Consider the following 11,937-nt stretch of genomic DNA (forward strand, 5'->3'; position numbering starts at 1 on the left):
CTATTCTAAACCAATCCCAAAGTGAGTAAATCCATCACCAAGAAGATGGAGGCTACAAAGAAGAAGGAAGAAGGACAGGACAACGCCCAGATTCCTCCATCTTGTCCCCCTAGACCACCATAAAAAATTCTTTAAAATTTCACCTTTCACCCTCTGACAACTGCTGTTATGCTGCTTAAAGTTTTGTGACTTGTAATTCTTCATATAAAGTTGGTAATTTGCTCCATGGGTTGAGATCAAATTCCCAAGTGTCTTTGACTTCCTGCCAGGGTCTCCGAGCCCCTGCCAGGATCTTGAGCCATCCAGGGCATCCAGAGGGATGTCCTAGGTTCTGACACAGAGGTCTCCATGCTACTATGTCTCTGTGCCTTCTAGTAGCCAAGGAAGGCAATGTGGTCCTATTTTTAATGTTTTCTGATTGCATAAGCCGTACTGCCCGTGCACACACCTGCCCTGTAATTCTAGTCTTTGGGAACATAAGAAAGAATTAAAAAGTATAGTGGAAAAGTGTGAGACAGGCATGTTAGGCTGCAAGATAATCACATATATTTTCTATTAGTCATTATCACTCATGTATTACCTGTACTTTGGCCATTTTAACAATATCCTTGATCTTATTGTATACTTCAGATGCTGGAAAGTCTGGATCAAAGAAATGGGTTGTGTACCTGAGAACTTCTTACAAATTGAATTACAAAATGCTAAGAAATTCCCTCTAATGACAGGAAAACCATTTGGTTCCATGGTTCAAAAATTATGCTTAGCCAGATTTTTCAAAATTACTCTTCCCAGAAGCACTCCTATAACTGGACTGACCAGCAGTCAGAAGCTTGGGCTCTGTTTTGCTCAGGAAGCTCTGTACGTGTGACTCCCCTGATGAAGGATAAATTACTAAAAAAATTTGAAGTGAAGGGAGCTGTAGCTGGACCATGGGCTCATCATCACCTTTGTGACACCTCACAGCAGATGGAGGTACTCTTTCTTCTCTCTCCCAGAGGGCATCAAGACCCAGACAACCAAGACCCTTGTCAGGATTTCGGTTATGGCTGTCTAGACTGTAAGCACACTCCTGATGGTGGGGTGGCATCTGTCACTGTTTGCCTGATTGCACAGCAAGTTACCAGAGGCTAGAGCTGGGGGCTCAGTGAAGTCCGTCCTGAGCTGCTGCTGCTTTCTGCACCCTTCAAAGTATGACCTTTCTGAGCAGAGCAAAGCACATTAAGCATCAGTGCTGCTCAGTGCAGGATTACAGAGTTAGGGAGAAAAAGCCTCTAGAGTGGTAGCTGTAAATAAAGCCAGCTATATTCAGAACTGTCTTTTCACTACAGCCTCACAGCATTTATTCTGTGAAGAACAGTTGAAGCAAATGTAAAATCTTCAGATCCATGCCAGGGTAGAAATATGAGACAAGACTTTCTGACTTCATTTAAGATATGTTTTCTGCAAAGAGAGACAAAAAACAAAAATCACCATGGCTGTCTTCAATTTACCATAATATTTTCATCCCTGCAGAGTTGCCAAGGCAGTTGAAGAAGGTATCAGGAACACAGAACAGCTATTCTGGGACACATCAAGGTCATTTTTACCTAGTAGTTGTATTTATGACAGAAGTTAGTTGGGCATTCTTAAAGAAAGGGCAGAAAAAGTATAATGTCCTTCCTTATGCTGAACTCTCCCAGTTTCTGTTAAATTGCAGACTAGGCACTTCCTGAGACACTACTTTTATCTTCATAAATAATACCTGGTGGATTTTTCTTCTGGGAATGAACCTAATTCCTTTTGAAACTTTTTTATGCTTGTGACCTGCACAACCACCCTCTGGCAGTGAGTTCCACAGCCAAGTTGTGTGCAAGCAAAAGAAAATTCTTTTTTGACCAGTTTTATCTTCTTGTTCTCAAGTTCTTAAACCTACCTACCTTTTGTGCTTTGAGAAGCACTTCATAAGCATCCCCTATTTTCTCCCCATCATTCATGATTCTTTATGCATTGAACATGTTCTCCCTCAGCTGTTTTTATTCCAGTCTGCGGTGGACTATTCTATTTAATTTTTCTCCTAAAATGATCTTTGGTCATTCTGGTTGCCCTTCTCTGTACTAATTCTAGTTCTTCTCTACCCTGAAATACAAGAGTTTGTGAAGAAGAGTGAGTACATGGAAAAAGGCAGCCTGAAGATATGTACTATAAAAGCTCTCTTGCTTCCATCAGACTCCACTGAAAAGGCTTCAAGGGGCAAGAAAATTACAAGTAACTGTGGAGTTAACCTTAATATCACAAGAGTTTCAAGTCAGCCAGAAAACTAAACTTCAGAGGACTCCTCGTGTCCTACTTTTCTCCCCCAATCCAGAGGATTCCCCTAGTATTAATCTGTGGAAAGAACGCTTAAAAATGCAGTCCATTCAAAAGCTGAATACCAACAAATTGTATCATCTGGCCATCATATGTTTGGAATATGTAAAATGGACAAACCTCAACTCTCTGAAGCTGTCTCTGAAAAGTGACTGAGCTGGTAACTTGTCAGGTAGCTGTATGAAATGTAGGTCACTGAAAATTACAAATGTATTATACATATTTGTGTTCATAACCTGCTTTGAAATCTGTTGTGGCCTTTCCTCATTATGAGGAGACAAGGACATCATCACATCTGCAGCTGTCAGAGGCTTGTGTTACAAAGTCAAGAAAGGTCAGCAAGATCTGACTAAATACATCTCTCCTGGCCAGGAAATGGATTGTGATTTGCACTGCCTGTTTAGTGTTAAGCATATAAATACATGAGTTGAAGTACTAGAAATACTCCTAGAAAAGCTAGGTATTGTACAAGTTTTCAACTTACTATGCTCTTTTTGAAATAAATAAATAGATTTTCCCACCACTATTACAAATTTTACGGTAGGAGCACTCCCTGACAAATCCCTGAATTTGTTAAGTATGGTGCAAAGTAAAGAGAAACACAAAGGGACAGGTTAAGTAGATGTTTAATAGCGTTAATATGTAGATTCTGCTCTGCCACAGATAGATCAATCTGAAATGAATTCCCTGGTTTCAGGGCAATGCTCTCAGGTTTACAATGCAATAGTGGCAGAATTCAATTCAGAGCTGTCTTTTTATGCAGCCATATAATACTCAATATAAACAAAAGGAAAAAAACCTTCTTCTTCTCCATGCTGCTCCCAAACTCTCTGAGATATAGTTTGACTCTGTTAATCAATGATTCATATTTTTCCAGCTTTGAAGACTAACTTCAAAGATTTAAAACACAAAATATTCTGAATTAAGAGAGATAGTTAACTTCAGATCATAGTTTAGTTCCTATTTATTATACCTTTTCCTCACAATAATAAGTGGGAACTTCTTTTAAGGGAATTAAGTCTCAGTCTCCAACAGCTCTTTCAAAGGGTATAAGGATATTTTACACCTCATTTGCTCTTGTCCCTGCAGACACTAGTTTTCATCTCAAAGGTATCACAGAATCATGGAATCAATTATGTTGGAAAAGACTATCAATTACTCCTACATCTCCCTCTGCCATCTGACTGGGCACAGGACATCTGAATTTGACACTTAAATTGCATATTAGCAGTAAAGTTGACCTGTAAGTAGACCTGTGGTATAATCACACACTTGGAAGCTTTCTTGGAATGTTCTTCAAGAGACCAGTTTGCTATAAACTGAATTATGAACTTTTATGTTGAGTGATGTCCTTTTATATTTCACTATTAGTATTAATCAACATGAAATCAATGCTCAGATTGTTATTGGCATGTACTTTCTGGAGGTATAATCAGAGGGAGTAGAGCATTCAGCTTCTACCTTGCTGGGAGTAGACAGTAATTGCCTCTAAGTCATGATCTGAAAATCCAATGCTAAGTGATATTGAACCACACAAAAGCTCTTATTACAGCAATAGTCACAAGCACCCAGCCTTGTGGACCTGAGGGAGAGCACCACTATCCAAATGTATAATTTTTGAAAACTTTTCTTGCATTAAATGAAAAATCAAGCAGAAATATAGTGTTTCCCAACATGTATTTTGAAAAGAGATTTCAAGGAATGGCATTCTAGAGTTCTGTGTTTAAATGTCAGTCGCTTCCAGATCAAATGTGCTCAGTCTATAAATGAAAAACCTTGGGGGAAAACAGATCTAATTACCACAGGTTTGTCTGGTTTCTAGTAGTCAAACTGGACTGCTGCTATCTTCAGTATACTATAGGGCAAGCAGAAAGAAAAATAAAAGATTGAAATTTTTTGGGAGATTATTAAAATGATGGTCCTTTAAAGAACAAAGACTATTTTTAGGGATACAGCACAAATGGATTTTGATGGTTTGATCTTAAATATGCCTACCAGTAGTCTTGCTTTCTGTTCTACTGTAAGTCTCACTGATTTCATTAGTACATGGTTGGTCCTGTGCAGCTCTTTCCCCTCATGTTTTATTGAAACAATTGCAACCAGCAGAACTGTGTGATTTTGGGTCTTGCTGATTTGAAAAGAGAACAGCTTTTCTACCACAGTCCTTTAGTTTTGCAGAGTGCTCTCTCACATTTGATCTGTAAGAACTGATAAAAACTAGTCACCTTACTGAATGTGTATAAGCTGATCTGCTGAAATTTGTACACATTTGGACAAGTTCTTGACATGCAGCAAAAAGCATAATCCAGATACACAAGCCAACCTTACATTTTGCTTTCATTCTTCATGACAACAAACAGGGACATCTTCTTAAATAAAGGTTATCAGATTGTATTAAAATTGGCAAAACATTATCTGCTCTCTTTTGTCTAGAAATGGTGAAACTGATCTGATTGAAATGCAAAGCAATCACCACTGCTTCCATCCAGATGGAAGATTTCAGCCCCAGTTAGTATTTGATAAAGTGGGTGAGAATGAGATTGTACTGTGGCAGTTGCCAGGTAACCTTGAGGTAGTGCCACCTATAACGCCAGCCAACTTTATAAATGACATATGTATTACAGACACAATATTGATTTTATGTAGTTACATGTAATTAATAATGAGAAAAGTGTTCATTTCATTTACTGTGCCTTTTCTGATCTATGTGGAAGTTGAAAACATTATCTTCTTAAATACCTAAATACCAAAGGGGCTACTTTGAATAATTTCTTCATTTGGGAACAAATTAATCCAATTGTTTCCCAGGCCAAGGGTAAGCTGATCTTTGTGGTGCAGAAGAACAGATCACCATTGACCCATTAATGAATAGTGATGTAGGTATCAGAATAAGAGGATTTAGTCATGTTGCTTTAGCCATATTTTATAAGTACAAAGTATATGAAATATAATTTTTTTTTAATTAAACTCCCAAATTTCATTTGTTTCCATTCAGCCTTGTGTAAGATATTTTAAGCTAATTTACTGTTATTGGCAATGGAATGAAGAGAGACCTTCCTACTAGGACTACAGGGAAAGGCTTTCTCTTCAGAGCTGGAAGCAAATCCTGTAGGTATCATAACCCTTCCCAATACACAAGTTAACAGACTTCACATATTCCATGCAGCTGTTGGATGCTTCAATGTATGTACATACACTTGACTCTCTGAGGAGGGCAGCAGCAATTCCTGTAATCTTTTCCTTCCTTCCTTGCTTCTTAAAGGCTCTTCCTGCAAATTGCAGTTAGCCACTGTAGTATTTGCAAAGCTATGGGCACATCCCATTGTACCTTACTGTCTGAGATACCAACAATATAAAAAGTTATTAAGGACACTCTTTATGTAAAGCTCACATAATTTCATATAAATACATTTGAACACTCTAGTAGAGTCAGGTCTGGTTCAAGAAAATTCCAGCTCAGCAGAAAACTTACCATGTTGTGTGTGAACTGTTCTCCTTGTGATTTGTGTCAGAATCATGAGAAAGAACATCTTCAGTGCAAGCTGCATTGTTGGTGGAGTATGTACAGGCAGTTAAATCACTTTTATCTCCTTGGTGTTCTTGTGATTTGTTCTTGTTTGGTTGGTGTGTAGAGATTTTTCCATTTACAATTGGTGGCAGAGCAGATGGCAAAGGCTTAGCTTGGTCTCTAATATGTCCATAAAATAAGCAAAGCTGTCAGTGAGCCTTGTTTCCAGCCGGCCTATTCCTCTTTCAGAAAGATTTTTCTTCCACTGGAATCAACCTCAAAAAATATGATTTTGAGAAGAAATTAGTAGCTCTACTAGGAGCAAAATTTAACTGTTCTGATGTTCTCTCTAAGTTCACTGTAGAAATTCTCCTTTAGGAGAGGAAGGCAATACTTTGGGATTCTCTCCTCCACAAGGCAGTGTTTTTCGGTGAAACTTGTAGGAATTCTTCAGTTTTACTGTTCCTGCTCTTCTGTCATTAAAAGGTGTTTTGGGGAAGTAGGGAGTGGCAGGATGCTGGCAAAATCATAGAGCAAGTCACATGATTAAGTGCAGTCTCATTATGCTCTCTTCAAGTTTCAAAAAAAAACCCCAGAAACCAAAAAACAACAACAACAACACAAAAAACCCTTAGATTTTTGCACCCATTAAATTTGAGCTCATCCCTAAATATCTTCTGAAGCTGTAACTTCAGAAGTCATTTCTGCTGTTATTTGTGCTGCCAGGTGTGCTCAGTGTATGCCAACACAAACAACCTCATACAGATAGACAGCAAAGACAGGCTTTACCCCAAAACAATATTTGAACAGGAAACACAGGTAAAACAAACTTTATTGTTGCTTATTTCTTAGCTAAAGAAATTATGAAACAGACTGCTTGAAAGATTTGCCAAAGGCCACACACCAGGTCTGAGGAAGAGCTATGTCTGACGCAGAGCTGTGAACAGAAAACTTGTGAGCCACAGTTCAGTGCATTCACCGCAGTTCATCCTTCCTTTCCAGAGGACTACCACGTAGGAACATATTATTCAAAGCTGCTGACAAGTCTGACTAGCTGTTTTTCTAACAAAGGAAGGAGTGGCTGTTGGCAAAAGGTGATAATAGTACTGGGCAGCAAAGATTGTAACTGCCTGTGCCATGCACTGTATTGCACATTTTATCTTTAAATGCTTCCTTAGAGAAGCACAAACAAGAATACAAAGGAAGTGGAAATCTGACACCTGCTTATAATTTATAATAGTCATTATATTTTTGGGACAGCCATCCTTGTCAAGGTAAGTTATTTTATTTATAGACAGGAGCTGCTCATGATTTGCATGGTAATGCATTCACATCTGCAAAGTCTATAAATTAGCCTCCAGCTCATTACAGCAATGCCATTGTCCTGCTTGCCAGTATGTAATCTGATCCCAAATGTTTCAGATGTCCACAAATAAAACCAGCCTGAGGGAAGAGCTTCACCGTTGCAGTATTAGCACACCAAAAAAATCTTTCTCCCCCGAAAAAAAAAAAAAAAAAAAAAAAAAAAAAAAAAAAAAAAAGACTGGATGGGAGAAAACTGATAAGTATTTCAAAAAGATCAGCCCCAAAGCCTAACGCTCAAGAAACTGGAAACATGTTGCAATGTTTTAAGGTGCTTACGCCATTTTAGCCAAAAGAATGAATTTATTGCAGCTTTTTAAAGGGTTCCAAATAAAAGAAGCTTCATAGAAGATTAAGTCACTTACTTGGCTGTGCATTCTGATTTTATCCTAATGTGTCATTCTTGAGCACTTGTTTTATTATTACTGTTTCAAGTTTGGTTGTGCACAGCTATCTGAAACAAATGCTGGTGTCCTTTATTTTGGAGAACCTTATAAAGACAGTCCCTACTTCCAGGTAGTCAAGAGTTTACAATTATGTCAAGATTTTGCCTCTCCATTAAGCCAGCAAAAAGATGAAATGCATCGTAGACAAAGCAGGCTCCTGGAGCACATGTCCCCTCCCATCCAGATATTCAGATGCCTCCTATGTTAATTCACTTTGTCAAAGGTCACTGGATGGTGAAAGATTGCTGGTACCCAAGTTCAGCTTCTGAAATATCTCAGGATCAATTTTGCTCTGGTGGATATGAAGAAGATGGCTCTCCACCAAACTTGGATAAATGCTGGCTCACAATTGTAACTTCCATCTGGCACATGAACATACCCATCCTTCAAAAAGAGAAAACTGAAACCCTGACAGTCACAAACCCTACCTACATCATTGGAAAGGTCTTTAACAGGGTGACAAAGCCGCTGTCACAAGCTCTCACCCACTGCCCAGACTTGCTTCTGCATTACCCTCCTGCTTACCTCCTCTGGCTTTTTCATCTCTCCCTTCCAACCTCTCCACCTACTCTTCCTTGGCTGTAGAGTCCTCGAAAACCTCTCTTTTTTGCTGGCCTACTCTTATAGGTAAATGTCTGCAAATGAGAAGAAGGCCTGAAATAAGGGAGCTTCAACAAAAGCTTCAGAGTGGGAGGGGCCAAGGCACAGGTCATTGCACAAGTGTGATGTTGGATTCAGGATCCTGATGTGCCTGCATGCAGGATGTGCACCAGTATATTAAAATTTCTGTATTGAATTCTGGTTGATAATAATAGCTGGTTATTTATTTATTTACTGTAGCTCTCTTGTTTGTCTCAGTAGGTGGGAGAGCAGCAGAAAACCAGGGCTCTGCATGAGTCATAACCCAGAAAAAGCTCTGCTGAGAATACACTCTTCTGCAATGTAGCCCAGGTGATAAGCATCAGTGTTGCTGTTCTCTCTATGTTGTTGAGCTCATATTGCCATGAATTATACTACTCACTGTGATGTAGTCTAATATTCACTGTGATGTATTCAAATGGAGATGTAGGGATAGATATTTAGGGATGTCTCCATTTCATTTTCTTCTTTTCCCTGCTAACATGAGAAAAAGGAAATGCAGCAAAAAGAAAAATAAATACTTGTTTAGAACAAACATGGAAACATAAAAATAAAAGGTGTTACTTTTAAATCCAGGATTTTGACCTCACTTCTGTTCAGTTGTACTTTTGATCTTGCAAAGAATTGCACAAGGCTAGATCCTTATACATCTCTGCTGCATATCCCACTGCATGAGTGGGCAGTGCCCATACTTTTGATCTTGCAAAGAATTGCACAAGGCTAGATCCAGCTATGGGCCCAGAGAGGGTTTATACATCTCTGCTGCATATCCCAGTGCATGAGTGGGCAGTGCCCGTGTATGAGCCACAGCCTTGCCACCCTTTCAGCTGGCAGCTAGCTGGCAGGTCTTTCTTTTAAAAAAAGCACAGTCCTAGTGAACTCTGTGGGACCTTCCTAGCAAAGAACTGGGCACTGACTGAGGGAACAAGAAGGCCTGGTGTTCTCCCTGAAATCTGCAGTTCCAGCGCAGGTTTAAAGGCAGCCTTCCTGCTCACAGTGGGAGTCAGGCTGCTCAGTGCTGAGCCTGGAATGAACTTCTCACAGAGGGTCCCTGGAGTGGTCACTGCTGGATGTGGAAGACTGCACATATCCAGAGTGCTCTGAATGTGCCAAGCTGGGGATGGCAGCAAGCAGTGATCAGGGTACCTCTCATCCTCACATCTGTCTCACCCAGAAACTGAAGACCGTTGGGGGCTGCTGAAGTGCCAGCCGTATGCGGCCCTGCATGTCCCACAGGGAGAGAGCAAGCTCTGGCTGTCCTTGGAGCTGCCCTCTTAGGCTGAATTTCTGCACTGGTCATTAATTTCACATGCCGGCCTCCTCCTGGCCTTCATCAGACTGTGCAAACAGACTCTGAGTAGTTGAAAGGGATTCCAGTATTTGAGTAGTTTATCAATGCTTCCCATGTTTAATGCGCTTCTATTCCCAGGAGAATGGAGTACAGGATACACTGGGTGTTGTTGTTAGATGCTGCACTAAAAAGTATAGTGTCTGTGGCTGCACAGAGCTCATTCCTGTCCCACTTCTACTTGCATTCACTCTCTAAACATGGCATAATCTCCTTTACAATAGTATGTGTGGGAAAAAAATCTTAGTAGCATTTTCGTTCAGACCACCTGTGATAAAGACTCCTTTTCTTTTTCCTCTGCCTATTGTGCTTTAAACTCTTCTTGAACCTATATTTTGTACCTAGTTTCTTCATGCTTTGTACTACTGAGATCCAAGAAATTATTTCTTCACAAATGGTATCAAAAAAGCATGCAAAAACTAGAAAGAGGCATGCTGTAAAGAGAGTTTAAAAACATACATTTTCCTCTGTGTGTATTTAGCAGTTTCCATCTTTGCCATATGTTCTTTTCCTCATCATTTTGCCTTTTAGATTGTTCTTTAACACTTGCCTGTTTTCTTGCTTCTACAACAGAAGGGGAATTGATCTTTCATTTGTTCCGCAAATATTCCTTATTGTCCCCTTTTATAACCCCATCTGCTATTGAGTGATCAATTAAAGTCTCTTGTGGTCTCACTTTTCCAACGGATCATGCTATACCACAGACTATATTTCAATGTAATTGCTATCTGCTGTATGATATGTAAACGAGAGAGAGAGGAACAAAAAGACGAGGGTATTTTTCCCCTGCCTACCATTCCTCTCCTTCTATGTAAGCACATGTCTTCAGTGCTTACTTTTTATCAATGACAGCATTTAAACTAAATCCCTCATCTCCACTCTTTTCTACATGGGTCCAATGCTTGTACGTCAGTGTTTGCTACTACAAAGCACAAAAGCTTTGAGCTTTTGAGCTTACAAAATAAGCTCACCAGCACTTGAGGGAAACAGGTAGATGCTGTCATGCTTCCTTGCAAACATCCCCAAAATAGAAACTTCTCCCCCCAAGCAGTATTTCCCTGTTCTCTCTCTTCCATCTCCCAGCCCTTTCTTACTGCTTTCAGTACTTACTCTTGGTCATGTATGTGTTAACTCTGTGTGTAGTTTTAAAATTACTTCTTCTCCCATATTTTTAGGCATTAACAACACCATGTTCTGCACAATCCTGTTTCATCTTCCTGCACTCAACTCTGTCTGTCACAGCAAGGAGCTCAAGAAAGACATGCTTTTAAAATTAGAGGTACAGCATGGTTTCTGCAAGGCAGAGCTAAATCCCACAAGTGTGATCAACCTGGTATGAAGAAGGTGAGTTGTCTGCAGCAGGATGAATAGATGGAAATTTCTACTCTCTGTCCATCACAATGGGAGAGAAAACTCAGAATTATAACTATTTCTATGGTTGTGCTTTTCTTAATAATAGAACAAAGTGGGTCATTGCCAAGGAGAAACACAGAAGCAGCTCCTGGTGGAACAAGGCTTGGGAGAAATTGCGTCAGAAGCAGCACCCCTGATTTGCCCCTGAAAATAATGACTCAAAGTACTGACGTCCATGCATGCTGTGTTAATCCAGCGTCATGTCCACAAGTGCTGCTAATTTAGAGTTGTGATCCCTCATCTGAGGATGTGCTTAAAGACCAGACTGTACCTCAGAAATCAGGCCTCAGTGAACTGAGCTATTGGGTGAGTCATTTATAAAAGCTAAACAGAGACTTTAATGTGGAGCTGTTCAATCAAATGTACTCTGTCTTCTTCTGGATGTGCAGGTGGTGATTACGTTTATCCCAAAAGTTCCTGAAGTCACTCCTGGGAACCAAGATGCTGCTTCACAAGAGCTAACTGTGCTGAGGCTGGAAAGCACAAAAATGGTGATTCTACAATGCCGTGTGGGCAGCTCTGAGCTGCATGTGGCTTTTACAGAGAAGGAGGAATGAAGACAGGAAATATAGACTGATGCAAGCAAATGCAAATGCTGGTGGAAAGAAAAACTGTGTATCTATCACGCCAGTTTTTCCATAAAATTTTGGAATGAAAAGCTCTTGGAAATAGGGAGTTAAATACATGCATACATACATACATATATATATATGTATACACACACACACACACGTGTGTGTGTGTGTGTATGTATATGAATGTAAAATCTCAGGGCTGAGAATGGACAGCAGTATAGGGGCTTTCATCACCCTAAATGACTCGAGCCCATGGATGGAAGGCAGTGCCACACTCCCACTGGAAGGCATGCAGGTGCT

The sequence above is a fragment of the Pyrgilauda ruficollis genome, unplaced genomic scaffold (genome assembly GCF_017590135.1).
Source record: "Pyrgilauda ruficollis isolate IOZ18807 unplaced genomic scaffold, ASM1759013v1 scaffold24, whole genome shotgun sequence".
In the NCBI taxonomy this organism is placed as follows: Eukaryota; Metazoa; Chordata; class Aves; order Passeriformes; family Passeridae; genus Pyrgilauda; species Pyrgilauda ruficollis.